The sequence below is a fragment of the Heterocephalus glaber genome, unplaced genomic scaffold, assembly GCF_053883595.1.
Source record: "Heterocephalus glaber isolate CG9 unplaced genomic scaffold, H.glaber_assembly_v1.0 deba00001623, whole genome shotgun sequence".
Classification (NCBI taxonomy): domain Eukaryota; kingdom Metazoa; phylum Chordata; class Mammalia; order Rodentia; family Bathyergidae; genus Heterocephalus; species Heterocephalus glaber.
This window is the reverse complement of record NW_028258390.1, coordinates 18331-45586: the sequence shown is the minus strand read 5'-3', so window position 1 is coordinate 45586 and position 27256 is coordinate 18331. Positions and strand designations below refer to the sequence as shown.

The window sequence follows — 27256 nt, the reverse complement described above, 5'->3', positions numbered from 1 at the left end:
AGAAGGACAAAAAAATTATTTGATCAGGAAGGGAAGGGAAGTATAAGTCTTTACTTCTACCGTGATTCACACCACTTCTAAACAAGATGATCTTCTCTACGTGGTAACATTTCTCTCACTTGGCAAATATCCAACACATATGCAGCAAATATGGCTGGAGCATGGAAGAAAATGTGGCATATATAAATATATGCATTACCAATACCATTCCAATATCCAATTCATTGTCAGGGCCTTCCAGAAGTGGTATGTTTTCCATTTCCATTTCCTTTTTTTTTCTTTTTCTTTTTTTTTTTTTAAAGTAAAAAGAAAAGGTATGACATAATCTGCCTTGGCACTTACTTTAAGTTAGTTCAAACAGTTCCAGATGTGTTTTCAAGGTACGAAAAATAGGTATTCTACATTTTACTTGTTTGCATACCATTTTAGACACTACTGGTATAACAAAAATGTTCAATTTTGGTAGGCAGTACATCTCTTTCTATTAGGACATCATGTCAATTACAATAGAAGTCTCAGATATAGATTATAAGGAACTTCTTGGACAACTAGTAATTAGTCCAGTGTCAGTCTACCTGAAGAAGTGTTAATGAAAGAACTTAAAAGATACTAGAAAGTATTAAGCCAATGTGGAAGCCACGTACTACTAAAAGAGAATTGGGAAAGGAGAAGGAAGACAGGGAAGGAAATGGGATTAGAATCTTAATTTGTACTATATTTCACTGGAAAACATGGCAAATAGAGTTCTGACAATGAAGTCAGTTAGAGACGGCAAAGTCTCGGTACGAGCTGTTGCAGATGACTGTCCACACACCAGGACAATGGTGACTGATGCTTTCCGGCCATCCAGCCTCCACATGTCCCTGATGAGCACTTCTGCTAACTTCCATTCCTGCTCAGGCCCTTTCAAGAATGCCTGAGAAGGGATGTCAAATACTATTGTTTTAAGCATGCTGAAACAATGTAGTAGAAGGATCTTTGGCAAAGTGGTGAAACTTCCAAGTTAAGACAGACTTGGCGTCAAGAGTTGGCTCCTTTAACCACTGGTAGGAAGCCCTCCCAGAAGTTAATTATCCTGAGCCTCAGTTCCTCATAAGAAAAATGGGAAGCCAGGGATGGGGACATGCACCTGAAATACCAGCTACTTGGGAGGCTAGGGCAGTAAGACTGCAAGAGGCCAGCCTGGGCAATTTAGTGACCACTACTACCCATATCCAAATAAAATTTACACTGCAGGGAGGGGAGAAAGAAAGAGAAAAAGAGAAAGGAAAAAAGGATGGAGAGGTGGGAGGAAGGGAGGGATACAATCCTCTGTCCTTAATGGAGACAAAAATTAAATAAGATACTGCTTAAAACCCTATCATAGCCAGGTGTGGTGATCACACCTATAATCCCAGCACCAGGGAGGGCAAAGCAAGAGGCCAGCCTGAACTACATAGCAAACCCTGTCTCAAAAACAACAAATGAAAAAGAAACCCATCAGGGTGCTGACTCTTATCAGGCACTGCTAAGTGTAAACTTCACTTTCCGATGCTTCAAGTCTAGCTTCTATCAATACAGGACACCCTGGTATTCCCTGGCCTTTTTTACTTTTCCTTTCTCTCAATATTTTTCAATTTTTTCTTAGGAGGGTGCTTAACATATATGTATGATCATGGTTCTCACATGTAGGTTGGTTACATTCCTAACTTTTCCAAATCCCTCCCCTATATTTTAGCCAGTTCAAAAATAACCAATTGCTATGAGTAATGTGGCTCACACCTGCAATACCATACTCTAGGAGCCTGAGGCAGGAGGATCTCAAATTCTAACCCAGCCTGGGAAATTTAGCAACTTAGTAAGAACTTGCCTCAAGATAAAAATAAAAATGGCTGGGGATGTAGCTCAGTATGAAGAACTTGGTTTCAATCCCTAATGCTGCAAAAAAAAAATTTTTGTGACAAACTGTGAACACATGGCATCAACAGTTCATAAATATATAAAGGATCAGACACTCCTTGATTTCTGAGGGGGTTACAGCTTGATAAATCCATTGTAAGTTGAAAAACATCATAAATTGTAAATGAATTCAACACATCCAATCTATCAAACATCATAGCAACACAGTTGTCTACTCTCAAATGTTAGTATGTATTTCCAAGTCCAGGAACACAAGAGTAGTGTGCAAAAGTAACAGAAACTCAGAAGCTCCCAAGCACTAGTGGAAGTTTTTCAATCCAGTTTCCAGCTGGTTACTCTTGAGGGTGTGGCTGAGGGCTGCAGTTCACTACTGCTGCTCAGTACCCTGCAATGTGTCGCTAGCCAGGAAAAGACCAAAACTCAAATGTCAAAAGGAAAATTTCTAATGAATATATCTCTTTCACACCATTGTAAAGTCAAAAACTTCTAAGTCAAACCATTGTAAGTCACGGACCATCTGTTATGTGGAAGGTGCAGGAGTCCTGAAACTTACCTCTGCAATCAAGTTAATGCAGTTTTAGGCAAAAGTAAGAGTGACCACTCACCTCTCTTCTTAGCCTTGCATAGGTGCTCTGGCTGAAAGTCGGCCAAAATTCGAAGAGCACCAATAAGACATCATTAAGAGGCAGAGCCTTTTAAATGGCTCTGCCCTCGGGGATGGGATCAGTTCATTACAAAGGGGTGGGAGACCCTGGTGTGGTGGCACACACCTGTAATCCCAGCACTAGGAGACCTTGTCTCAAGCCATGGGGTGGGGGCTTATAAGAATTATGTAGGCTCCTTTTGCTTTTCATCTCTTTTACCTGGTGAAGACCCAGAATTCCAAAGCAACATGAAGACTGGGCACAAACCTACTGATGCTTTGATCTTACACTCCACAGCCTCCAGAACTGTGAAAGATTCCTGTTACTTAAAATAGCCATTCTAGGGTATTTTGCTATAACAGTATGAACAGACTAGCAATAGGTGTTGTATGAAGACTGTTACTTCCAAAATACAAATCTGATCTTTTCACTGATCTAAAATCTTTGAGAGGATCCTACTGTCCACAGCCTAAAATACAAAATCTCTGTAGCCTGGCTCATGTAACAGTTCCTCAGCAGTGTGTGGCCCTTTCTTCCAAGCTGGAAGTCCTTAATTTTATCTAGGTACTTACCCTTTCCTCCCAATTCTTGAAGGCAGATCCTCCTTGTTTTGCATAAATCAAGTTAATGATTGCTCTTATCAGTAGTAGGTTTCAAAGATGGGTGTTGTGATCCAATTCTAGATAAAGAGCTGCAAAGGGAAGGCTATGGGAAAGGTTTTGGGAAAAACTTCCTCACTTTCTAAACAAAGGCCCAAGGAGAAAACAGTTCCTGTTCTTCTGATAGGCACTGCTGTGTTTGTAAGTGATCACTTCGCTTCCTTGGCTTCTGCTTTCCTTATCTATAAAATTAAACATGTTGGACTTCACGACTTCAAGGATTTTCTGCAAATGCTAAAGTTCTCTGGTTTGTTCCTGCAGATATGGCTTATGATCATCACAAACACAGAGAAGACGACCTGGAGAATATATATCTGGCAATAAAGTAACCACATATAAAATTATTTTGAAAATGGTGATTATAATCAGCCTTCTGTTCACATAAATTTCTATGCTCACAAGAATGGCAATTTCTCTTCTGTAAACATTAAAATTAGCACCTATGTTCTCTTTTCAAATACATTTTCAATCCTTATTACTAAATCTCCATTAATAATTTGATTATAAAATAACGCTATCAATGTCCAATTCTCTTTTTAATTACACCAAAACACTGAAATTGTTTTCACAGTCTAGGTTCTTTTTTTTTTTTTTTTTTTTTTGGTATAGAGGATTGAACTCAGGTCCTTGCGCTTGCGAAGCAGGTGGCAAAACCACTGAGCTAAATCCCCTGCCCAACACAGTCCAGGTTCTTCAAAGAGTAACCTTAGGGCCTGGGATGTAGCTCAGCTGCACAGCGCCTGCCTAGCAAGCATGAGGCCCCGAATTTGATTCCAGGTACCAAAAAAAAGAGAAAGAGTAACCTACACTTTCTCTGCTTCCACATTTCCCAGTCTATCTTCCATGCACTAGTGGTGGAGACTCCCAGGCTGCCTGCCTGAAGTTTCCCCCTGCCCCACACTGGGAAACCATCAACTCTTTTAATCTCATAACCACCTTGAGAGCCACCATGTTCTTTCATGACTTTATACCCAAGAAACCAATGAGACGCCCAAGCCCAGTGCCTAGTCCAAGATGGGTAAGCTCAGTCCTTCCCCACAACTTCTACGTTCAGAACTGAGGAAGGAGGGTTGGGGATTTAGCTCAATGGTTCTGCTGCCTGCCTCGAAAGCGCAAGGACCTGAGTTCGATCCCTGGTACCAAAAAAAAGAAAGAACTGAGGAAGGAAAGCTGTCCCAGTACAGAGGTACAAAGCTGTAATCTCTCCTGCCCTCTGTGTTCAGAAAGGTGGCCTGTGGTGGAAAAGGTGGCAAGTACCAGCCAGAAGGATGCAAAGAAACACAAGAGTGTCCTGGCAGCAGGAAATACAGTTCCTCGTTCTACTACATCCTGTAGGATACTTATATCTCTAAAATTCTGATAATGTGGGTCATCCAAGCCTTGGAGCAATCCCTCCTTAGCCAAATCCCTGGAATACTGATAAAAACAAACAAACAAAGAAACAAACAAACATGAAGCACAGCATCAAGACATCCTGCTAGCCTCCACTAACACTTCTCAATTGCCTTCCTGTTCCTAATCCAAGAAAAATGTTTTTATCTGGTTTCTATCCATGACCATCTCTGAAAGCCATACAGCAGCACTGGAGTACCCCACTGCCTGACACTCAGGATTTCACACACACCTCATTCTTTTCCTCAAAAACCCTTCACCCTACCATGCCTGGCCCTGCCCATCATTCCTTCTGACACAGTGCCCCTGACTCCCCAGGTCTACTCTCTCATTTTTCTCTTGCCTTCCTGGCTGCACCCCACAGCCTAAGGGCTCTCCTTTCTGCATCTCTGTGATAACTACCGGTAACTTCCCTCCACAGTCCTCCTTAGGTCCTCTTCAAATTTCTACCCATCTCTTCTTTAGTGACTTCATTTGCACTATCACGGTAATAAAGGGTGTGGAGCTAAAGGACAGTATGATCTGAACATCAGCTCTGTGGTTGCCTATGTAAAACCAGCCACCTTTTCCAACCCACACTGTGGGAACAAACTCAGATCGTGTATATAAATAACATGGTTGGCCAAAGGCCTGCTGCCACATGGTAAGCACTCTAGAAACAGTGGCTCTGTTCACACCTTGGCCATGACAGAGAGGACTTCTATCTATAACCCTAACAGACATCCCTCCAGAGCTCTAGATCTGAATGTCCTGGGAATCATGGATGTCTACAGCCTGAATTCCAGCCTCCTCATCCAACGGCTCTCACCTGACCTGTTCAACAACCCATCAAATGGACTCCTTGTCTTGTCCTTTTTATTCATTTCTAATCTACTCTTCACGCCACAGCCAGTCATGCTCCTATACAGGTCAAAGAAGTGACCTGAGATCTTGCTCCTCTTCTCTCAGGAATCTTCCAAGATCTTTTATAACCTTAAATAGAAAGTCTGTGGCATTTAAGAGACCACAGAAAGGCTTGTGCTACCTGTCTGCAGTGTTTCAGACTCAGGTTCCTTCCTCCCACCCACTCCACTGCCATAGTCGAACTCCACGTGGCACCACTGCAGTTCCCCAAACGCCTTGTCACTTGGGATTTCACATACACAGCATCTTTTGTCCTAGAAAACCCTCCTCCCGTTCACTGCCTCCCACTGCCCAATGTTCCTTTCAAACTCGAGCCAGGTGTCACTTCAGCCAGAAACTGCAATAACTCTTCTGTCCCCAAGCTGGTTCCAGACTTACTGTATTTTCATGTTACCCTGTCCAGATCCCTCTTTCAGCACAAATCACACAGTATGTGACCACTATTAAAGATTATGATAGCATCTTGTTTTTCTATTTCTAGCACTTAGCACAGTGCTTGACATACAGAAGGTACTCAAAAAATGGATCTATCACTATAAAGTCATAAGGCATGCCTATAGTCACAACTTTGAGACTTTAGGACTATCAACAAATACAACGGTAGGCCAAGAACAGTGGTGCACGCCTGTAATCTCAGCACTCAGGAGGCTGAGGCAGGAGGATTGCCAAGAGTTCGGGGGCCAGCCTGAGCTACAGAGACCCTATCTCAAAACAAACACCCCCCCCAAAACAAACATAAGAGTTTTAACTCAAGATAAAATTATCCATGGCTCTTTTTCCTATCATCCAAAAATAATTCTAAAATAAATGTTTACATGCTGGAAAACTTAAGCCAAAGATAAATCTGGAACAATGCTAGAAAAAATTATTCAACTTACAGTTTTTAGACACCTCTTAGTAATTATAAAACTTTCCCTATGATCTTTTACTATATAATGTTAGGGGAGAAGTGTGTATAAGGCAATTTATACATATATGATTTATGCACTCCAAAAGCTCTCTTTAAAATAATATCAGTGTAGTCACAAATATACAAAACAAAAGGAAAAATATTTTATGAACCAAAAATATACACTACATTCCACATTCCGCAAGTTTTTCTGCTGCTTACATATGGATGGTAGGATAACAAGTTATTTTTACTTTCTTATTTTTCTCTATTCTTTAATGAACATATTTTATTCTTACCCCTAAAAAAAAGAAAGAAAAAAGCCCTATTAGGATACATCAGCTAAAATCAGAGTTAAGCCTGAATGATACATGCTGAAAGCTATGCATGTTTTATCTCATTTTAAACCTCCTAAGGAAGAAGTACCATAAACCTTCCCTTTGTATAAAACAGGACCTGGGACTCAGAGAGGCTGAATAATTTGCCCAAGGTTATAAACCGGAGTTTATCTTGGTCCTTCTCAAAGTTCATTATCATCTAGGTTCCTGTTACCTTATCTATGATCTGCAAAACCAGAATACAGACTTTCCTCAGTAAATGTTAAATCCAGGGCGGTTGATACACTAGAACTACACTTTCTAACAGAGAAGCGGAGACACCAGCTACATGTGACTTACCTTTTCATTAAAATCCAATAAACCTTAAAATTTAGTTTCTTAGCCACACTCAAGAGCTCAACAGCTAAGGCCACGGGTGCCAGACAGCCACCATCTTAGAATACTCGGTTACAGAGCATCCTCACAAAGGACAATGCCATCATACAAAAATGGCTATGAAATGCTACTGTACAAATAATGGCTTTGTGGCAAGATTCCGTGCAGGTAACAAGCAGCCCAACAAGGGAAGGGGGAGGGGGAGGGAGCAGGAATGGCTGCTTCCTGAATATCTTCCTTTGCCATTCAGGCCTTTTTTCACCTGATTTATGTTTTGGGTTTCTGTATATTATTTCATTTGCTTGTGATCATTTGAGAGAGGAAGAAAATAACAGTTCCAGCACTCTGGGAGTCTGAGGCAGAAGGATCACAAGATCAAGCCCAGCCAGAGCAACTTAGCAACTCAGTGAGACCCTGTCTCAAAATTTAAAAAAAAAAAATTAAAGGCTAAGGATATAACTCAGTGTGGAAGCCCTGAATTCAATCCCCAGTACCACAAAAACAAACACACAAACAAATTCAAAGACAACAGGGGGTGGTGGTGCATGCCTGTAATCTCAGCCACTCAGAATGCTGAGGCAAAAGGGTCAAGAGTTCAAGGCCAGACTGGGCAACTTTATGAGACCTTGTCCAAAAAAACTTTTTTAAAGGGCTGAGGATGCAACTCAGTGGTAGCACACCTGGGTTCTATCCCCAGCCCAGCCAAGACAGACAGACAGACAAAGATTGCAAACGATCTGTTAAAACCGAAGACTAAGGTAAGTCAGTGATAAACCCTAAGGAAGTGTGAGCATACATACTGTAAGTTTAGATTATGAGTAAACATCTCATGCTAATGACAACAAGGTCAAATCCTGAAGTGCTGCAGCCAGTATCTAGTCCAGAATCGGGCATGACAGCCTGAAGCACGGCTCTCTTCCTTTAAGGGGTATGAACTCTGGTTAAGAAGAAAGCCAGCCACAGATCCAGGGAAATCTGTACCATCAGAAAAATAACTTCAAAAAATTATTGGGTCATGGGCCAGGGATTTAGCTCTGGTTTCGCCGCCTGCTGTGCAAGCCCAAGGAGCCGAGTTAGATCCCGGTACCAAAAAAATAGATAAATAAATAAAAATTATTGGGTCATATCAATTAGGGACAAGAATAGCAGTTCCTCTCCTATAGCATTTATCCAGTCACATGTGACACCTTTGTATTATTTTTGAATATTTTCACAACTTGAATATCAGCTTCAGGAACATAAGAGTTTTGTCTTATTTGTTAACTTCAACTTCCTCAGCTTTTAGGAAAGAAAGCGTGACATAGGACGGAGGATCTCAAGTTCAAGTCCAGCTTGGGCAACTTGGTGACTTAGTGAGATCCTGTCTTGGGTTGAAGACAGCGCAGTAAAAATGCCCTGGTTTCAATCCCCAGTAAAACTAAAGAGAAAAAGAGAAGAGAGGGAGAGAAAGCATTATAGAAACACTTACAAGTACCCAAACAGTGTTTCTTGCTAGAAGAATCAATTTCACAAAGAAAAGAACTGCTAGCACAGGAAAGCCAGTGGACTCCAGGCATTATGTGCACATGCCAGTCCCTCAAAGATGCCACCCCTCCCACAGCTGCTGCCACCTTCACTCTGGTGACTCCTGCTTCTTATTCTAACCACCACTTCTTGGCAGTGGCTCCTAGAAGCTCCCAAGGAAGTGCCAAGCGGTCTGAGACCATCCCACATTAGCGTAGTTCCACATTCATCTGCTTTATACCCTTCTGTCCTGTTTAAGATCAGGAAAAAATGAGAGGTGGGGTCGCCTCTTTATGAAAGAAAAATTTAAACCCTCTGGCACAGGCAACCAGCAAATGTCCACTGAGCAATGATGATAAAAATAGAAAAAATCTAAGTTGCCCAAACAACAGCAAAATAATTCCTGCATGTGACAAACAGAGGAAGACACAGGCAGTTCAAGGGCCCAGAAACTGAGCACGAGCATCTGTGAGACACTCAGCTGCCAAACTGCACGTCAGTCCAGGTGAACACCACCATTCAAAGCCATCTAACACTGTCATGGTCTTCAAGTACACAGGACTTTCCCTCCAGTAACTACTGGCTGTGTGTTGTCACAATAAGGAAGGATATAAGGCACGGATGTCCAGTCTAGTCAGTGACAATCAGCCAGAGTTGTTGGTAAGTCAAAGCAGAAAATTATGAAGGTGCACGAGATATGCGCCTGTGGCTGAATCATAAGCAAAGAGCAGGATCTTAAAGGAGTATGTCTTGAAATTAATTAAATGTATTCTAAGGGCAGGCGTGGTGGTGCACACATGTAATTCCAGCACTCGGAGGCTGAGGTAAGAAAGAAGATCACCACAAGTTTGAGGCCAGCCTGGACTACATAGCTAAACAACGTCTCAAAAAAAAAAAATTATTATAGGAGGAAAAAAAAAATAGTACTTTTGATTTAAACTTCCTATTGTAAGTAAGTGGAAAGCAACCAAGTTTTTAAGCAGCCAAATGACATGCTCATTTCTGTACTATGGGTATAGTATATCCCGAGGAGAGAATAAATAGGATAAGAAAGGCAAGAGTGAGCTGGGCTTGATGGCACATGCCTGTAACCCTAGCCCTCCTGACAGGGTGGAGATGGAGAGCTCAAGGCCAGGCTGGGCTACACAGTGACTTCAAAGACACCCTGGACTACACTGTATAAAGAGACCTATCTCAAAAACAAAACAAAACAAAAGAGGCATTTATTGATCCACCCATCTACAAAGTCTAGATACTATTTCAGACAACAAAAACAAGCCAAGGAACAAAAATAGAGAAAAATTACTACCCTCAAGATCTTTCATTCTAATGGTGGGATCAAGTTACCCCTGGGTTTAAATGTTTCTCATCCCTCTTAGGATAAAATCCAAAACTGAAATGACCTGTACCCTGTACAGATTTAATCTCCCCTTCCCTATCTTATCTCACACCTCAAAGGTTTAATCAGTTGCAAACTTCATCTGACCTCAGGGCTTTTCCCTCTGCCCAGAAAACCACATCTCAGCTCCTTCGGGAAAGTGTCCTTGATTTCTCATGTGTTATAACCTCTATTGTACCATCTGTCTTTCTAGGGATTACCACAACTGTTACAAAAATTATACAATTACTTATTTTTCTAATGCCTGTAAGACAGTAAAGCGCTGCACAAGGGGAGGGAGCATATCATTTCATATCATACATGTATGATCTCATGTGTTAACTCAGTCCTAGCATTTACCACATTGCTCAGTACCTAGCATGAACAGACGGGGAAAAAAATGGGGAGTTTTCTATTTTAATATTACAGATTTGAAAGTAGAGCAAAGGAATCAACTCCTTATCTCCTTAAAGTGTGTCAGAGTTTGATTTAATGACAGAAATAACAAAATAATAACTGCTGACAGCGAAAACCATTCTCTCATCTTTATACTTCATTCAACTACAATGGGTTTCCATCAACACCATTCTACCTAAACTACCCCAACAAAAATAGGAACTGTTCTGTGGTTACTCCCCCAGCTATCTATCAGTCTTTATCTTGCTTGACCTCTGGAACTCTGACCTGTCTCTGGCACCTCCTGTTACTTCTCCCCAGGGCATGTTCATCGAGTTATCTCCAGGAGGCTCAGGGAATTCCTTTTACACTGCCTCCTCTTCCTAAACAGTTTCACCCCTTCTGGTCCCTAACAAAGGCCTTCACGTTTTATGAAACAAATTCTGCCTGGGAAGCACTCTCTCCTGAGGGAGATCTTATTACTGGCTTAACAACTCTGTCTGGCTATCCCACTGACAGCTATATTTAGAACCAATGAAATCCTTTTCTTCGGGAATCTATGCCTCCTCCCATATGTCAATCTCTGGACAGAGCATCCTTTCAACCAGCTGACCAGGCCCCAAACACCACAACCATTCCAAGACTTCTTCTGTCCCACTACCTCCTTCCCAGTGTAGCTCATCCCAATATCCCACCAACTGGAATTCCACTTTTAAGATCCACCCTTGGTTTACTTCCGATGTGACTTTCAAAACCTACTAAGCCTCTGAAAAATCTTCTCTGCCTCCAGTCCCTACCAGCCCAAATCCTTTCTCATAAGTTTCCAGAGCAGGATTTCCAAAATGTAAACCTGACAGTATCTACCCCTAACCCCCATCTAACTATAAAAGCTGGTCTGGATAAAGGATGATGGTCCTCACATTTTCAACTGCGTATCTCCAGGGTCTAAACATAAGGATTTGCACACAGTAGGCCCTCTGTGTAATACTAAATCATCTAAAAAAAATCAACATAGTCAAGATGTCCATTGCACCTTTATTCTGTGTAGATATACTCTAATTCTTAGAGTTAATTAAATCCTAAACATAATACCAACAGAATTTTTCTAGAATGAAAATTTACAGAAATGTTTAAAGTTAATTTGAAATATAAATGAAAATACTCAAGGAAACTTTGAAAATTAAGTGTAACAAGTTTAACCAAATATTTATTAAAATGCATGATAAAACTATAATTTGAACAATGTGTTGTTCGTATAGAATCACGGGATATAAATTTCAAACAAAAACTAAGTGTTCAGAAATAGATTTAGCATACAAATTTAGCATATGATAAAGACGAATCCTCATATTAATAAACAGCAATTAATTAAACTTTCCTAGGAACTACTACAGAACAGTTTAAAAATAGAAAGCAAACCTCTGTCTTACACACAGCCGGGTGTGGTGGCACAAGCCTGGAATCCCTGCACTTGGGAGGCTGGGCAGGCAGGTAACTATTTCCAGGCCAGCCTGGACTACACAGTGAGTTCAAGACCAGCATGGACTAGTGTGACCCTGCCTCAAAACAAACAAACAAACAAACAACAGACAGACAGAAATAGGAAATGAGCAAGACACATAAATGATCTATAACCCTATAGAGAAAAAAGTTTAATCTCAGTAACAAGGTCATCTTTTTCATGTAACAAAATGACATTTTGTCACTTCAACAAACTTTTATAAAATGGTAATTCTCCTGCAGGACAATCAGGCTATGGTTATATTATTTCTAAATTATACATATCCTTTAATGTACCAGGTTCCACTCTTTGGAAATTATTCTAAATATATAATATACAATATACGAAGAGTATATTTATAATGAGATAAATTGGAAACAACCTCACTATTTGACAGTGGCCATTTGGCAATTCAGATTCTAACATAACCATACAGTGGAACAGGACATGTATATTTATCTACATGGAAAGATCTTTAAAAACACACTAAGGGAGGGCAGAGGAATGGGGAAAAAAATAAGAACCAAGATATATCATATTAAGGTGCAAGATCCCAATGATGAATTGCATCATACTGTATGCCTAAAATGTACCAATAAACTTAATGAATTAAAAAAAACACACACACTAAGGGAGAGGAAAAGTTATAAAACTACATGGTTTAGAAGAGTCTGTTTTTTACAAATGTATAAGACAGTTATAGATAGATGGAGGCACATGTCAAAAAAAAAAAAAAGTCTGAAAGGAACTGCATAAGAAGACACAGAATACCATAAATGGCTATCTTTAAGGGAGTGGTTCACAGTGGAACCAAGCACTCCTATGTAGTGGCAAATAGTCACATTGTGATAAACCTTTTCCTGTTAATTGTTTTGCTCCATTTTAACACTAAAACTACTATATTTTATCCTTAGAACATCTCTGAATCTTGAATGAATACCATGGAATCCAAGCAGGATATCATGCAAGCTGGTAGTAATTTTTTCTTGATGAGGGATGTATACGGTAAGTATGTGCCTCAAAATCAACTGAGATCACATCTAGTGTGTTCAGATTTTCTATGAACACAACCAGCTATGAAAAAATGTTGACGGAAGATTGGACTGTCTTTGGAACTCTACCAAGGCTGTCCAGCTTCAGAATGAAGTAAAAAAGTAACATTTAAGACAACCAAAAGGGAAGGAGAGGGGTCCAAAAGGTACAGCTATCTATAGAGGTTTTATGTATCTATCACATGAAAACCCTTGAACACAAGCAGCACAAGAAAGTACTTACCTCAAATTCCAATTACCCAATAGAGCCTAGCACCAATGTTCATTGACTAAAATAATGAATGCTACTTTAATAAGGAGGTAGCAGACAGAAAGGAAAAGATGTAGAGATCATCGGGGGAAAATCTACATGGTATACTGGAACGTCATGAGACTAAAACCCTCAAGCAATCAATTAAATTCTTTATAAACCATCCAAGGAATACCACACACCAAAACGGAATCCTCTCCAGAAAGCAGCTTCACTGAAGCATTTCTTCTGGAGGGGTTTCCCCGAGACAAGTTTGGACAGCGAATAAATTATACTATCAAATTCCTTACATATCCATAGTCACACACTAATGGGAAACACATACACCCATGCACTTGTTTCAGTTTCACACTCACTCTCTACTCCATTGTGAAGATCTAACACAAGGTTTTGTACACACTACGGCAAGTGCTCTACCACTGAGATACCCTCCCCAGCCCACATCCAACATTTCCTACCAGAATCTCTGCCTGTTAATATTTTGCATAATAGAATTTTTCATGGAGTCCATGATCTTATTTTAATAAAGTAATTCAGGGAAAATATTCTAATTAATAAATTGCTAATAAATACCCCCTAAGGACAACTCAAATTCTGTTTACCAAAGAAACATCTGGCCAGGTGTGGTGACACGCACCTGTAATCCCAACACCTGTGAGGCTGGGGGAGGAGGACTGGGCTGAGTTCAAGTTCAGCCTGAACTACATAATGAGTTCAAGAGCAGCCTGGACTACACAGTGAAACCCTGGCTAAAAATGGAAAAACACTTGCATATGTATGCTCAAATCCCCCTAAATATGTCTATTTTCACCTCCCTTATTTCAAGATATTTTAAAACCAAGCACATCTCTTAATATCAAGAAGACCACTGGGGAGCCTAAACTATAAAAGTCTGGCTAGCTACAGTTTGAGTGACACATTTTTTACAATTCACAAACCACCTTAAGTTCCAGGGATGTCTCAAGTGAACACACAAATAAATTTCATGTTAAGAAGCCTTTAATGTAGTCTCATCTGTATTTCTCCTTTAAATGTCGGTAAATATGTTATTAAATTAAGATGACAGTCTAAATTCCCATCCATTTACTAGGAATCATCTATATTTCATATAGCACTAGAGATGTCTTCTCTGAGCTTGCAAAGAATCGTAATGGGGGGAAATCAAACCAAACGTTGATGGACAACTCCAAAGAGCACTCCAAGTACAAATGAACAGTGCTGGTTGCAGAGATCTATAAGGTCATTTGCAAGAGAACAACCTTCTTGATATTATTTGTCAGATAAATTAATCAGAAAAGTCGTGTCTAAACACAAAGCAAGCTGATCTCATTCACAGGTTCACTGTAATTAACTTATTCCTAATAATTCAAAATAGGAGATATCCAAAATCATCCCTATGATAATCTTACTACTTCCTCAACAGGCAAAGGGGTAGAATTTTTACATAAGACTAACATGACCACGGAAGTCCACTGTGACCATGACATCGACATCCCTGGCATGGGAGCAAGGAAAAACTGAGGGGATCTCTGTTTTAAGAGAACAGAACAACACCTCTGCCTTTCCTTTCTCAAAGAACAGTGGCCCGAATGTCATGGGAAAATTCCTAAAGCCTATTAACTATTTCTTTTTTGTTTTGTTAAATTCTTTTATTGGTACATTGTAGATATACAACACAATTACATTTCTCATTGGGAATTGTACCTTTACATAATGCATCTTGGTTCTTATTTTTTCCACATTCCTAGCCCTCCCTTCACTCCCTCCACCCTTCCCTATTTACAGACTTTATTTCCAATTTTTCCATTTCTCAGCATTTTTCCTTTCCCTTCTTTCCTTTCCCTTGCCCCTCCCACTGCCCCTACCCCTTTGGACCTTTTCTTCCTATTTTGCATTATCGATTATCCATTCTAATCATTGGTACATTTTAGGTATACAATATAATGACATTCATCATTGGAAATTTGCACCTTTACATAATCTCTCTTGGTTCTGATTTTTCACCCTTGTCCAGACCTCCCTTCAACTCCTCCATTCCTTCCTATTTACAAAGATTTTGTTCCTATTTTTCCATTTTCTCATATTAATCCCATTCCCTTCTATCCTTTTCCCTACCTTCCCCTTTGCCCCTTTTCTTCCTATTTCACATTACCTAGTATATATTTTAGTCCTTCTTTACACTTTCAGTTTCTCACACCAGAGAAACTATTCAGTAGTTACACATGTCCTATTTATTTCACTTATGAATATCACCTCAATGTGCATCCACTTAGCTATAAATGTCTCTAATTTCTCATTTTTTATAGCTGAGTAGTATTCCATTTCATTAAAAAACCACATTTTCTTGATCCAGTCTCCAGCTGATGGGCATTTGGGCTGTTTCCAAGTTTTAGCTATCACAAACTGTGCTGCTATGAACATGGGCACACATATATCACTGTGGTATGATTCTTTTAATTCTTTAGGGAAGATCCCCAGCAGTGGAATAGCGGGGTCAAATGGAACTTCCAGTCCTACTTCTTTGAAGTATCTCCATACTGATTTCCACAGTGGTTGCACCAGTCTACACTCCTACCAGCAGTGGAGCAGGGTTCCTCTTTCCCCACAGCCCCACCAGCATTTGTTATTGGTTGATTTCATGATAGCAGCCACTCTTTCTGGGGTGAGGTGGAATCTCAGTGTTGTTTTCATTTGCATCTCTCAAATGACCAGTGATGTTGAACATTTTTTCATCTGTTTATTTGCTATTTCTACTTCTTTGAGAAATGTCTGTTCATTTCAGATGCCCATTTTCAGATTGGGTCTTTAAATTTGGGAGGTCTGATCTTTTTAAGTTCTTTACAGATTCGAGATAGTAGACCTTTGTCTGAGGAAAAGCAGGTGAAGATTTTTTCCCACACTGTGGGTTGTCTCTTCACACTGCTGGTGGTTTCTGTTGCTGTGCAGAAGCTTTTTAATAAGAAGAGATCCCACTTGTTGATTGTTTGTGCTAGTTCACGGGCAACTGAGGTTTTGTTCATAAAATCTTTTCCTACACCGATGTCTTCAAGGGTTCTACCTAACCTCTGTTCCAACTGGTTCAGAGTTTCTATTTTAATATTTAGATCTTTAATCCATTTCGATTTTAGTTTAGTGCATGGCAAGATATATAGGTCTAGTTTCCTATTAACTATTTCTTAGGTTTAACTAACTCCATCTTCTTTCTCTCAATGACAACAACTGACTTCAACAATCGCAAGCTAACAACAACAACAAAAAACCCACTGGATGTTGCTCTGAGAAGCCAATGACATCGATGGCGTAGAGAAAATACCATCCCACTGAACGATAGGAACACTGCTCCTCTCTTCTGCTCCACTGGGAATATATATAAGTTCAGTAATAATAACTGCATTGCCAATTAACAACCTTTTAAAAAAATACACACAAAATCTGTCTTAACTTAAAAGGATGGTTTGCTACACGTCTTATATAGAGCTCTCAGGAACCATGGAAGAAAGATGGAAGGTGGGAAAGGCACAACTGGATCACAAACAGTTCCAAGCAGTTTCCTACTCGTTCATATAATCCAATGCTTATGGAATGTTTTTATGAACACAATAAATACTACAAAAAATATGACTTCCCCTTTCTCTTCTATAAATGGTCAGCTCATTTTCACCTTTTAGGTTTCAGCTTGGTGTCACCCCTTGGGGACTCCACTATCCCCTGGCCATCACAACCATCCCCCTTTGTTTCTTTCACAATACTTAGAAAACTCAAAATTCTTTTATATCCCTTTATCTGGACTTCAATTTCCCTCCCACCCCAGAGCACTGCTTCACTCTAGTCCTATCGCAGAGTCTGGGACAGAGGTTCTCATAACTATCCGTGGAAACACAAGAGGAAGGGGGATTCCAACTTCCAACAGAGCACTGATAGGAGATGAGTTGGTTGTAAACAGTAAGGGGAGGAAAAAAACCACAAAACAAGGGGGTGTCATAAAGCAGAAACACAATGGGAGGGTTAATGGCCACCAAGTTCACTCTGAGGTCTATGTTAGATTAAGGTAGTGATAACACAAAGAGGGAAAGCTAAACAACCCAGAGAGAAGGAAGAAGGGAGGCTCTGGGATTCAGTGAGCCCTAGCACCCTCAGCTTGCTACAGACCCAGACAGGGTGAGGCAATAAAGCCAGTGAGGATCACAAGAGGTTACGTTAATCTGAAAACACTTTTCTCTAGCTTAGTTCTGACACTCTTCTCTGCAGATGACCTCACACTCTACTTGAGTGACCCGAATATGGTCATCACGTATAAACCCCCGAAACCTCACCTCCTGCCTCCAAGGTCAGAAGAAGCACCTCTCAACCTCCAGAAAGCTTCCCACTAGAGTCGTTCTAGCTTCTCCCTTAGCTTCACCTGGTCCAGCTCTCTTTCCAGGAACAGGGCATACTAGGGCCTCTCTCACAAAGAGAACACAAAAACCCTCTCAGTGGAGATGTGGCATCCTCTGTCCCTCTACTGCCAGCCATAAGAGTTCCCCTCAGTAGCTCTGTCCACTTTGCTACCCACCACAAACAAGTTCCAACAATGGCACAGAGGTTACCTCCACAGATGGCCAAACACAAAATGCAATCTTGCCCTTCTAAATTATTGGCCCTGCTGCAGCATTTCGGTCCACCACCTCAGGCCCATGCAACCCTTTGTCCCCTTGTTTTAGTGACACCTGACTCTCTCGAATCCCCTATCACTGTTCTTTCTCTTTTCATCCCTTCTGATGCCCTGCTACTTCCCAGTATTCTTTTCAGAAATTTCCTTCTCTTTATGCCATATATTTTCCTCCTGTTAAGCCACTCCAAAGGTTTTAGCTATCATTGGTGACATCAAATCAAATTTCCAGCCGACTAATCTCTATTCAACAAACCTGCAATCCACTTCCCTATTGAGTATCTCAGCAGATAAACCTGAAACCTAATATTTCCAAGTAAGTTTACCATCTTCTCTTGATGTATTAGTCTCCATCCTGGTTAATGGCAACCTAAACCACAATCGAGTGTTTATCCACATGCACAAGACCCTGGGTTCAATAAACAGTATGGGAGCAGGTAAAGGAAAGGAGGACAGAGAAAGAAAGAACCAGATGAGAAAACTGAAACACAAAGACCAAGTACGGGAAATCACACTACTTATATTTTACTGCCAACAAAGCCCAAGTTCTTCACCAATGTATTCCCCTTTCCTCAAGATCGTGTTACTGTTCAAGCAAAGATATGAAGGAGCCAACTAATTCCTCTATGGAAGCTACACACGCAAATAATATACAATGAGTACTTGAAGAATGGAGTGAATATTTAAATTTTTTAAAAAGAACTTACTGAAGTTTATTAAAAGACACATTGGCAAGAAAGATGGCATAAATATGTGCAAAGGAAGGGAGTATTTTGAGTACTCTGGGTTGGATCATGTATCTTAATATAATAAATTTCTTAATTTAAACATTCACCATGTTTTTGATCACCCTTTGTTGATCAACCTTTTGCAGCAATATCTGTCAAATAAAAATGTTACAGTGTGTTCCCGTTCACATTATTCCCAGATCTGGTACCATGTGACTACTGGCTCTTCCTCAAAGTCAAAATGACCATGAAAGGGAAATGTTTTGAATCAATTCAGGACATCTGAAGCAGTCTTGACTAAAGAAACTCATGAAAGAGGACTTCCAGAATTGCTTCAGAAAGTGGCAACAACAAAGGGTTAAAACCCAGGAAAGTATTTTGAATGGGACTAATGGCATTGTGTCTTCTACTGTAATATTTTTAAAATTTATGTCTGGGCATGGTGGCACACACCTGTAATCCCAGCACTTAGAAGACTGAGGCAGAAGGACTGCCTTGATTTCGAGGCCAGCTTGAGCTACATAGTGAGAGTTCAAGGTCAACCTGAACTTCATAGTGAGACCTTGTCTCGAAAAAAATTAAGCATTCAGTGTACGAAGAAGTCATAAAATGTAGGGCCTAGAATGGGCATTCAGCAAGGAAAGAAGGTATTCATAACAATGACAGATATGAGCATAGCTGTGATAACTAAAATATAAATCCCACTAAAATAAATATAAATGCTATCTCAAAAATACAGAAAATAAAAAAGACAAAGGGAAAAATATAAAAATTAATCCCAAAGTAGGAATTTATGTGCCATCAAAACCAGTATGTTATTACAATGACATTTCAAAGCTTTGATGGCTAGATGCTATCACTGTTGTATTTCCCATTTTCTCAAAATTGTCTCCCAATCATATATTTGCACATTTTAGCTTTTCTACTTTAATTTCTATCTCAGGGCTCAATCTCTCACCCAAGCTACCATACTTGTGTGCAACCATCCACAGGATGGCTCCTATTGTTCTAAGAGGTTCAAACTCACCTATGGGTGAGTCATTTTTTCAACAAAATCCATTCCTGCCACTGATGTTATTTCCACTGAGGCACAACCTTCCTGCCAGCTACTCAGGCTCCAATTGGGAGCAGCATCCTTGCATCTGCTTCAACCCTTTTCCCTAAATAAGTCTTTCGATAAATTCCTAACCCACACTCTCCAATTCCTTGATACCTTAAAAATTGTCCCCTGCAAATCACGGCTCTCGCTGTCTCTCGATATTGCTTCCTAATTAATCTCTACTCTCCTGCCTCTCCATATCCAGGACAATAATTATCTCAGCTTTCCCTACCCTACTGGAGTTTAAGTTCCTCAGTCCTGGGACCACATCTTCCTCTCTCTGAAAGGTTTGCAGTATTTAAGCACAAAGTCTTTTCTAGAATCAGCACTCAAATGCTTTTATGTTAAATTGAATCCTATCTACTATTCAGCCACTAAAACACACTTGTACACTGAGGTGATGCCAATGTAGCTGCTAGAACTCAGTCACAGTATTCTGAGATGAAGCAACAACCTCATGGTGGTCAGAAAATTTAAGTGGGTTCAAGGAAATCATTCAAGTAATTAAACTGAGTGTGCCTGTGCTACATAGGAAGTCTACACCATTGCCTGTGTATTCCCAGAGGAGACATATTTCATCCATACCTGCACATATGGCCACTCATACATCATTTCAGATTGTCTCTGCCTTGAGAGAAAAAATATGACTTGTATCACACATTTGGTTTCTAATAGGCTGGTGAAAACTAGAGCAACCTGCACCAGCTTAACCCCCTATAGGGGCATTATAGAGGTTGACCTGACAGTCCTCAGTATGTGCAGTGCTTGGTAAGAGAAATGTGGAAGCAGGTTCTACATCAGAGCTTATAATGAGCTGCAAATAATGGCCCTTACTACAAATACATGATATACACAGATGCTTAACACTACTGCAGCTTGACTAATATTTTACTTACAGCAAATACCTGTTTCTTAATACCTCCTACCTAGAATGCATCTAAAAATGCTATAGTATAGTGGCCAGAACCTCAAAAAGACACACTAGCCTTGACGAGAAAAGAAGCAGAAAACACAAACTGGACAGAATGACAGGAAAATAAATATTTGTAAGCCTTATGGCATAATACAAGGTAGGAATAATGAGGAGGCACAGTTATGTGATGCCGTTTAGACATCTGACTCTGCGGCATCACAGTGGGAAGAATAAGAATGCGGGCGGCGAAGGTGATGCAGATGGTCCCTGGGATGGGGCATCGCTGGACAGCAAAGTGCTTTCGGCGGCCTAAGGAGATTCCCTGACCTCCCCTCACTAACCCTGCTGCCTCTGAATGTATCTTCAGTGCTCTTCCATCCTCACACCTGTCTAACCATGCTCAACCCACACTGGCCTCCTTCCTGCTTCTCAAAAGATTCAGGCCACATCCCAGCCTAACCTACATCCCACCAGCTCTTCCCCACATAGCTGCATGGCTCTTCCCTTCCAGCCCTCAAATCTCTGCCCAAACATCTCTCAAAAAGGCTCACTTCAACCACCCAAATTAAAAAAAGCAACACGACTCCTGCCGCAACAGCCCTAAGGACTCTGGTTCCCCTGTCTGGCTTTTCACGGTAATAATCTTCTCACATGCCACAGACTTTACCAACATGCTGTTTACCATTTACTGTCTGTTCCAGTCTTGGCCCACCCCAAATACACCAAGACTGTAACTTCTATGAGGGCAAAGGAATTTTATACGTTTTATTCACTAGCTCATCCCCAGGAATTAGATGAACCACATGCTTCATTAAGAGCTTAATAAATACTAATGAAAGTGTGAACTATAGCACTGCTGTAATTGAGTTACAGGCATTTTTCTGTAACATTCATCATCCATGTGTCCCATATCAAAACGAAAAGCACTAGCTATCCTAGACCCTTAAAAAAGGGAGAAAAAAACGAGAGTCCTTGACCTCACTCAATTTGCTCCAATACTTCTCCTAAGTGACTCCAGTCCCACCCGATGTGCTCACCCATTTCCCCAACATCTGCTGGACACCTGCCTGAGCCACATGAGTTTGGCACGCAAAGGAAACACAAGTCAAGGAGCGGGGAGCTGAGCATCTAAATGGTCTTTTAAAAATTACCACACAGGGCTGGGGATTTAGCTCAGTGGCACCGCATCTGCCTTGCAAGCGCAAGGTCCTGAGTTCGATCCCCAGTACCTAAATAAAAAGAAATAAATGTTACCACACAATTCTTTTAAGTTAAGACCCTAGGCTGTGGGAGTAACCGAGTCAATATACATGTGCTTGTTCCCAATGAGAAATGTAATTGTGTTGTATACCTAAAATGTACCAATAAAACAATTTAAGAAAATAAAATTAAAAAATATATATATACATGTGCTTAGTATTCGAGGGGACCCCACTGCATAGATTGCCAAGAGGCAGAAAAAGTAGTGCACTCTGCATGTTCAACATGTGCTGGTAGAAAAATGACGCCCAACGTTTAGCTCACCAAATGAACCAATTCAAATGTTCTATTTTCAATAAACAATTAACTTTAAACATAAACATTTACAATGAATATTGATTGCTTAGATGAGCATGCAATACAGTTTCTCAGGTGCTCAAGGACTCCTTTCCTCAAAATTTATGTGGCATCAGTGGTGTCAAGGCCTTTACCTCCTTTCAATCTGAAATTGGAGGAAATTCTGATATCATTAAGACACTGTTTGCAATATGACTTTTTTTGAGGGAGCGGGGGTTGAGCCAGGGTCTTGCTGTGTAGTCCAGGCTAGCCTTGACTCAGTGACCCTCCTGGCTCAGCCTCCCAAGTATGGGGGTTCCAGACGTGCACAAGGCCCAGCCTGCAATATGATTTTAGGATGACTAAAGCTTGCTATGCAATTCAATCCCTGACTACAGGACAACCTCTGCTGTGAAGTCTGCTGTGGAAGGAGGAGAAAAAGGACAGGGAGGGCTGAAGGGAGAGAAGACTGAGAAACAGGCAGAGTCATATACGTGACGCCAAGCCTGGTCTTCTGAATGTAACACATGCAGTTTACAGAAAAAGACTGTGTCTAGTATGTCTTTAAATACATCTTGAGAAAACAAGTTTTAAGAGGGTGACAGAAAGCTAACTGTTTTCACCGCTGGAGCTTGAAAACTAGGTGAGAGAAACTGGTCAAATAAAAGCCACAGTTGCCAAGTAACTGAAGCTGAAAATAATTACACACTGGATATTATACAAGCTATGATGATGCCCTTAACAGACAAGAGGAGAACTCTACCAGTGTGGTTTGTAATGTTGTATCATCTGAGGCAACAAATTAAAATGAGGAGCTGGGGACCTGAAGAAGATGTGGAAAGCAGTTTTTTACCCATAAGGCCTCTGTCCAGAGAGACTCAACACAGGTCAATGTGCCTGTCTCACCTGGGAATCTTGTTTTTCTTTTTCCTCTCTTTCTAGAGGAAAACAAATACTATGTACAAATCTGTCTTTGTGACATGCTGCAGGAGAGACTCTAAATAGACGCAGGTGCTAGACAGACAATATCTAGGGTGACCTACAGATCTCACTAAGGCTGACAGGTAACTGTCCCTGCTGACTTATCCCGAATCCCTGCAAACCTATCACTTCTCAAAGACGCTGTTAAGAATCCAACTGGCACTTAACTAAGGAAAATGGAAAAAGTATTTGGCATCAACCGGCAGCTACTTTATTTTAAACTATGGTTCCCACCTCCCAACCTTCTTACATTCCAGCAAGAATACAGTAGCAACGAATGTGCCTTGTCTCATACAACATGCGGATGTTAACAGTTCTGTACAGTTCTACTGGACATCAAAAAACATTCCAAGAATTTCATAAGTGCTGACTAAACTTTCCTGAATTACCCACACCACCTCCTCCACATTCCTTAAGCATTATTTGTTTTCCTGAATATGTGGCGGGGGGGGGCACAAAAAGCTACAAAGGACAGGAGAAACTGCAGCCCAAAACAAATTATAGTAACACAACCAATCCATATTCAATAAAGTTGTGCCTAAGACAGTGGTGGCGAACCTATGGCACGCGTGCCTCGGTGGGCTGTTTATAACATTAAAAGCTCTAAAAAGTTCACCATCCCTGGCATAAGTTCAGAGAAACCTGAACTCCTTTTAGACATTCAACCCCAACAACATCGGCCCCTACCCATCCCATAATCCTTCTACAGGAAGTTTGACAAGCTGAACATTACCTTGCAGACCATGAAAATAGTTGAAGGATTAGTCCCTGCAATTAAGTGCATAATTCATGCAAAAAACTAAGGAATTTCTTAATTTCTCCATTTGAGTGCACTAAAAATTCCTTTTGAAGTGCTTTAAACTAATAACTATGCAACTAATTGTCAAAGTTACTATCTTATGAATTAAAATTCTGTATAGTATCCTTCATATAACCATAATTTTCACTCTAAATATTCAGCAGTTTAGCCTCTTCAATCTTAAAAATGTCTTCAGGAAATAAACATATATGCAACTATATATATGTAGTAAATGATAGAATGCTACTTGTAAGGCAAAAAATCCCATTTCCATCCAATGAGATACATTTTAAATAAGAATACATTTTCTTTCCAAATCCTAAATTGTTTCACTGGGCATATACATACTGTTTTTTAACTTTTTTTGAAACAACAGCTCATGTAGTTCAGGCTGACCTCCAAATCTCAACCTCTTGCCTCAGGACGGCAGGTGTACACGGGCAACTATAGAATTGCTCGAGTCTTCTTCATTAGATAACTCTAAAATTAAGAGCAGTAGAGTCCAAATGCTGAACAGTACTACCACAACAATATTTTAACATTTTTTTTAATCAAGAAGATAACTAACAGTATGAAGAAGGAATTTTCAACAAGACACTGCCAACTATTCCTTGAAACCATTTGTTTTATGATCAGTGTGTTGGTAACAGTTCAGGTACCTATTAGGAGCTGGCATTGGGCTGTCTTTTTATGAATTATTTCATTTCATTCTCTCAATAATACCACAGTTTTAGGTATAAACTTCTGCTTTCAACAGATGAAAAGACATAAGCTCAAAGAGGTTAAATAATTGCTCAAAGTCAAACATCTAGCAAGTGGCAAGGACAGAATCCAAGAGACATTTTTCTGGCTCTAAAATCCATGCTAATACCAATTCAACAGGGTGCTTCAATGGATTTAAGGCTCATCACATTTCTCAACACAGTGCCTACTAAGTGTAAGATACATAACAGCTCAAGTTATCCTTTCAAAAGGTGATTTAGATCGTGTCACTTCCTAGCTTAAACCTCTGATGGTTTCCAGGCACACTGAGAATAAATCCCTAACTCCTACCAATGTGCTGGTTCCTGAACTTGGCTCAAGCTACCCTGACTTTTGAAAATGCCAATCATGTTCTCAGCCCCAGTGTTCTGTGCTTGCTATTTCTCTTACACTAAATCTTCTAATCACCTAGGTATCAGCAAAAATCTCACCTTAAAATGCCTTCTTTGCCCACCCAATCTCAATGAGCTCCCTACCCATCCACCTAAGTCTCTCTCCAGCCTGTTTTATTAAGGGTACTTATATGTGTCTGAAATTATCTTGCTCATTTATCTGCTTTTCATATAGTACTTGTCTCCTCCCAGCTCAAATACAAATACCCAGACAGGAGGGACTCTCAGTCTTCCTCACCATTTGTCCCTCAGCATCTTTAACAGTGGAGACCCCCATAGAGTGAGCTCGGTAAATACATACTTATTGAATGGATGACTGAGCTCTAGGTGCCAGGCAGACACACACACAATTAGATACAGATCTGACCCTCAAAAAGTGAAAAATCTCTAAGAAGATGGTTCTCTCCCACGGATCTCTTCTATACAAATGATTCCTCAAGGCTGGTAAGTATTTTGGGGTTTTTTTTGGTACTGGGGATCGAACTCGAGTCCTTCTGCTTTCGAGGCAGGTGGCGGAACCACTGAGCTAAATCCCCAGCCCTCCTCAAGGCAAAATGTTTTAAGTGCCATATGTGAAATACTGACATGTTGTGTGGTTTCAAAAAGAGGAAAAAAATGTTAAGTCATATACCAACATAATATCAAAAAACACATAATTTCATGAAGAAAAGGAGGGAAGAACAGAAGAGAAAGCACACGCGCACGCGTGCACACACACACACACATACACACACACACGCACGCACTCACTCATGTTATTCCTCAGAGCGGAAATGCTCCTTTCAGACATGGCTTGGAAGATATAAACATCATTGAAATTCAAAAGCAGTTCTGAAAGAGAAGATGCCTCACTTGGTATGCAAGGGATGTTTCCTCCCCCTGAATACATTATGAACTTGCAGCATGCTAATATGCCATGCTATCATAAGCACCAGATGGGGCAGTAGGCAGTACATGTCCCATCAAACCTCAAGAAGATGTATTAATGTTCATGCTCTTTAAAAAAAAAAAATCCTCTGCCTGCGTCCCTAGACGTCCACATTTCTTAGCATTCAGTCACTTTCTCTCAAAGCACAGTCCTCCAGGGCTGCTCCTCTTCAGCAGATGGTGCCAGGAATCATTCCAATCTATTTTATCACAGGAGGCAAAGGCCACAAAGCGTGTCAGACTCTGCTTACTGAAGGCCTACCCAGCACAAAAGAACAACAGAAGATTCAGGAGATGCAGGAAATAAATCTTCTTGAGGCGCTACTGAGGAAACGTTTTTTAATTATGCTGAACACTTATTTATGTTGAGCAGAGATAAATAAGAGGAAAACTTTCGTATGTCTAAACTTTCAAGATGACTTGCTTTCATTGTGAAACTAGGGTCTACACCTCAGTACTCTCTGACGAAGAGTGGCAAAATTCACAAGGTTACGACTAAGCAAAAGATGGCCTCAATTTCAGACAAGTGTAGAGTAAATAGAACCTGAGTGCACTTTGACTCACTTGCTTAGAAGCAACTATCAGAATACGGGAATATCCTGGCATTCCAGTCTTTACTGTCCTAGTTGACTTAGCCATGTCACCATCTGAATATGCCAAAGGCCACCGGAGCTCTGAACAAACACACGACTTACAACTTTTCAAGTGTTATTTTTAATATACTGCTAAAATTATTGATTTCTATTAATTTAGAATCTAAACAGATTTATTTATAAACAAAGAAGGGATATCTCTCAGGAGTACAAAGGAGATAAAAAAAATTAGAACAGTGGTCCTTCAACCTGAATATGCTAAAAAATCCACTGAGAGCTGGCTCAGACACCTCAGAGTTTCTGATTTAGTAGATTTGGGGTGGGGCAGAGAAACTGTGTTTCCAACAAGTTCTCAATTGTGCCCAATGCTGTTGTGGTCCACAGAATCCACTTTAAGAACTTATCTACACCAAATTCTACCATGTTTCAAAGTGCAGATGTCTTTGACCTGTGCAGAGTGCCAATAGGATCTTTCTATTAAGATACTCAATTAAGATACTAAACTGACCTTCCAAGAATTTCTAAGAGGCATGAATTCAGAAAAATACTTAAAAATCTCTGCCAAATTATCAAGATTATTCTCTCAACATCTACTATGTAATGCTATCCAGTTAAACTCAACAGTCTTACCCTATGCCTTTCAAAGGATCCAATGTAAATGTTGAAACAAATATAAAAGGGCAAAAAGATTTAAAGAAA

The 27256-nt window shown here is 40.3% G+C and overlaps 1 protein-coding gene across 11 annotated transcripts in view; it reads right to left on the bottom strand.

The window, feature by feature from the left end:
• The window catches only part of LOC147822412 (protein CBFA2T1-like), an 87705-nt gene that overhangs the window by 45583 nt on the left and 14866 nt on the right, over nucleotides 1-27256 (bottom strand). Inside the window, exon 1 of one of the 11 annotated variants that reach the window (XM_087196855.1) lies at nucleotides 11796-11938. The exons of 9 other annotated variants lie outside the window; for them this stretch is intronic. The gene's annotated coding sequence lies outside the window, so the exon portion shown is untranslated. Of the gene's footprint in view, nucleotides 1-7063; nucleotides 7523-11795; nucleotides 11939-27256 lie in introns of those variants that run through there. One more of the 11 variants, XM_087196856.1, reaches the window with a different exon arrangement.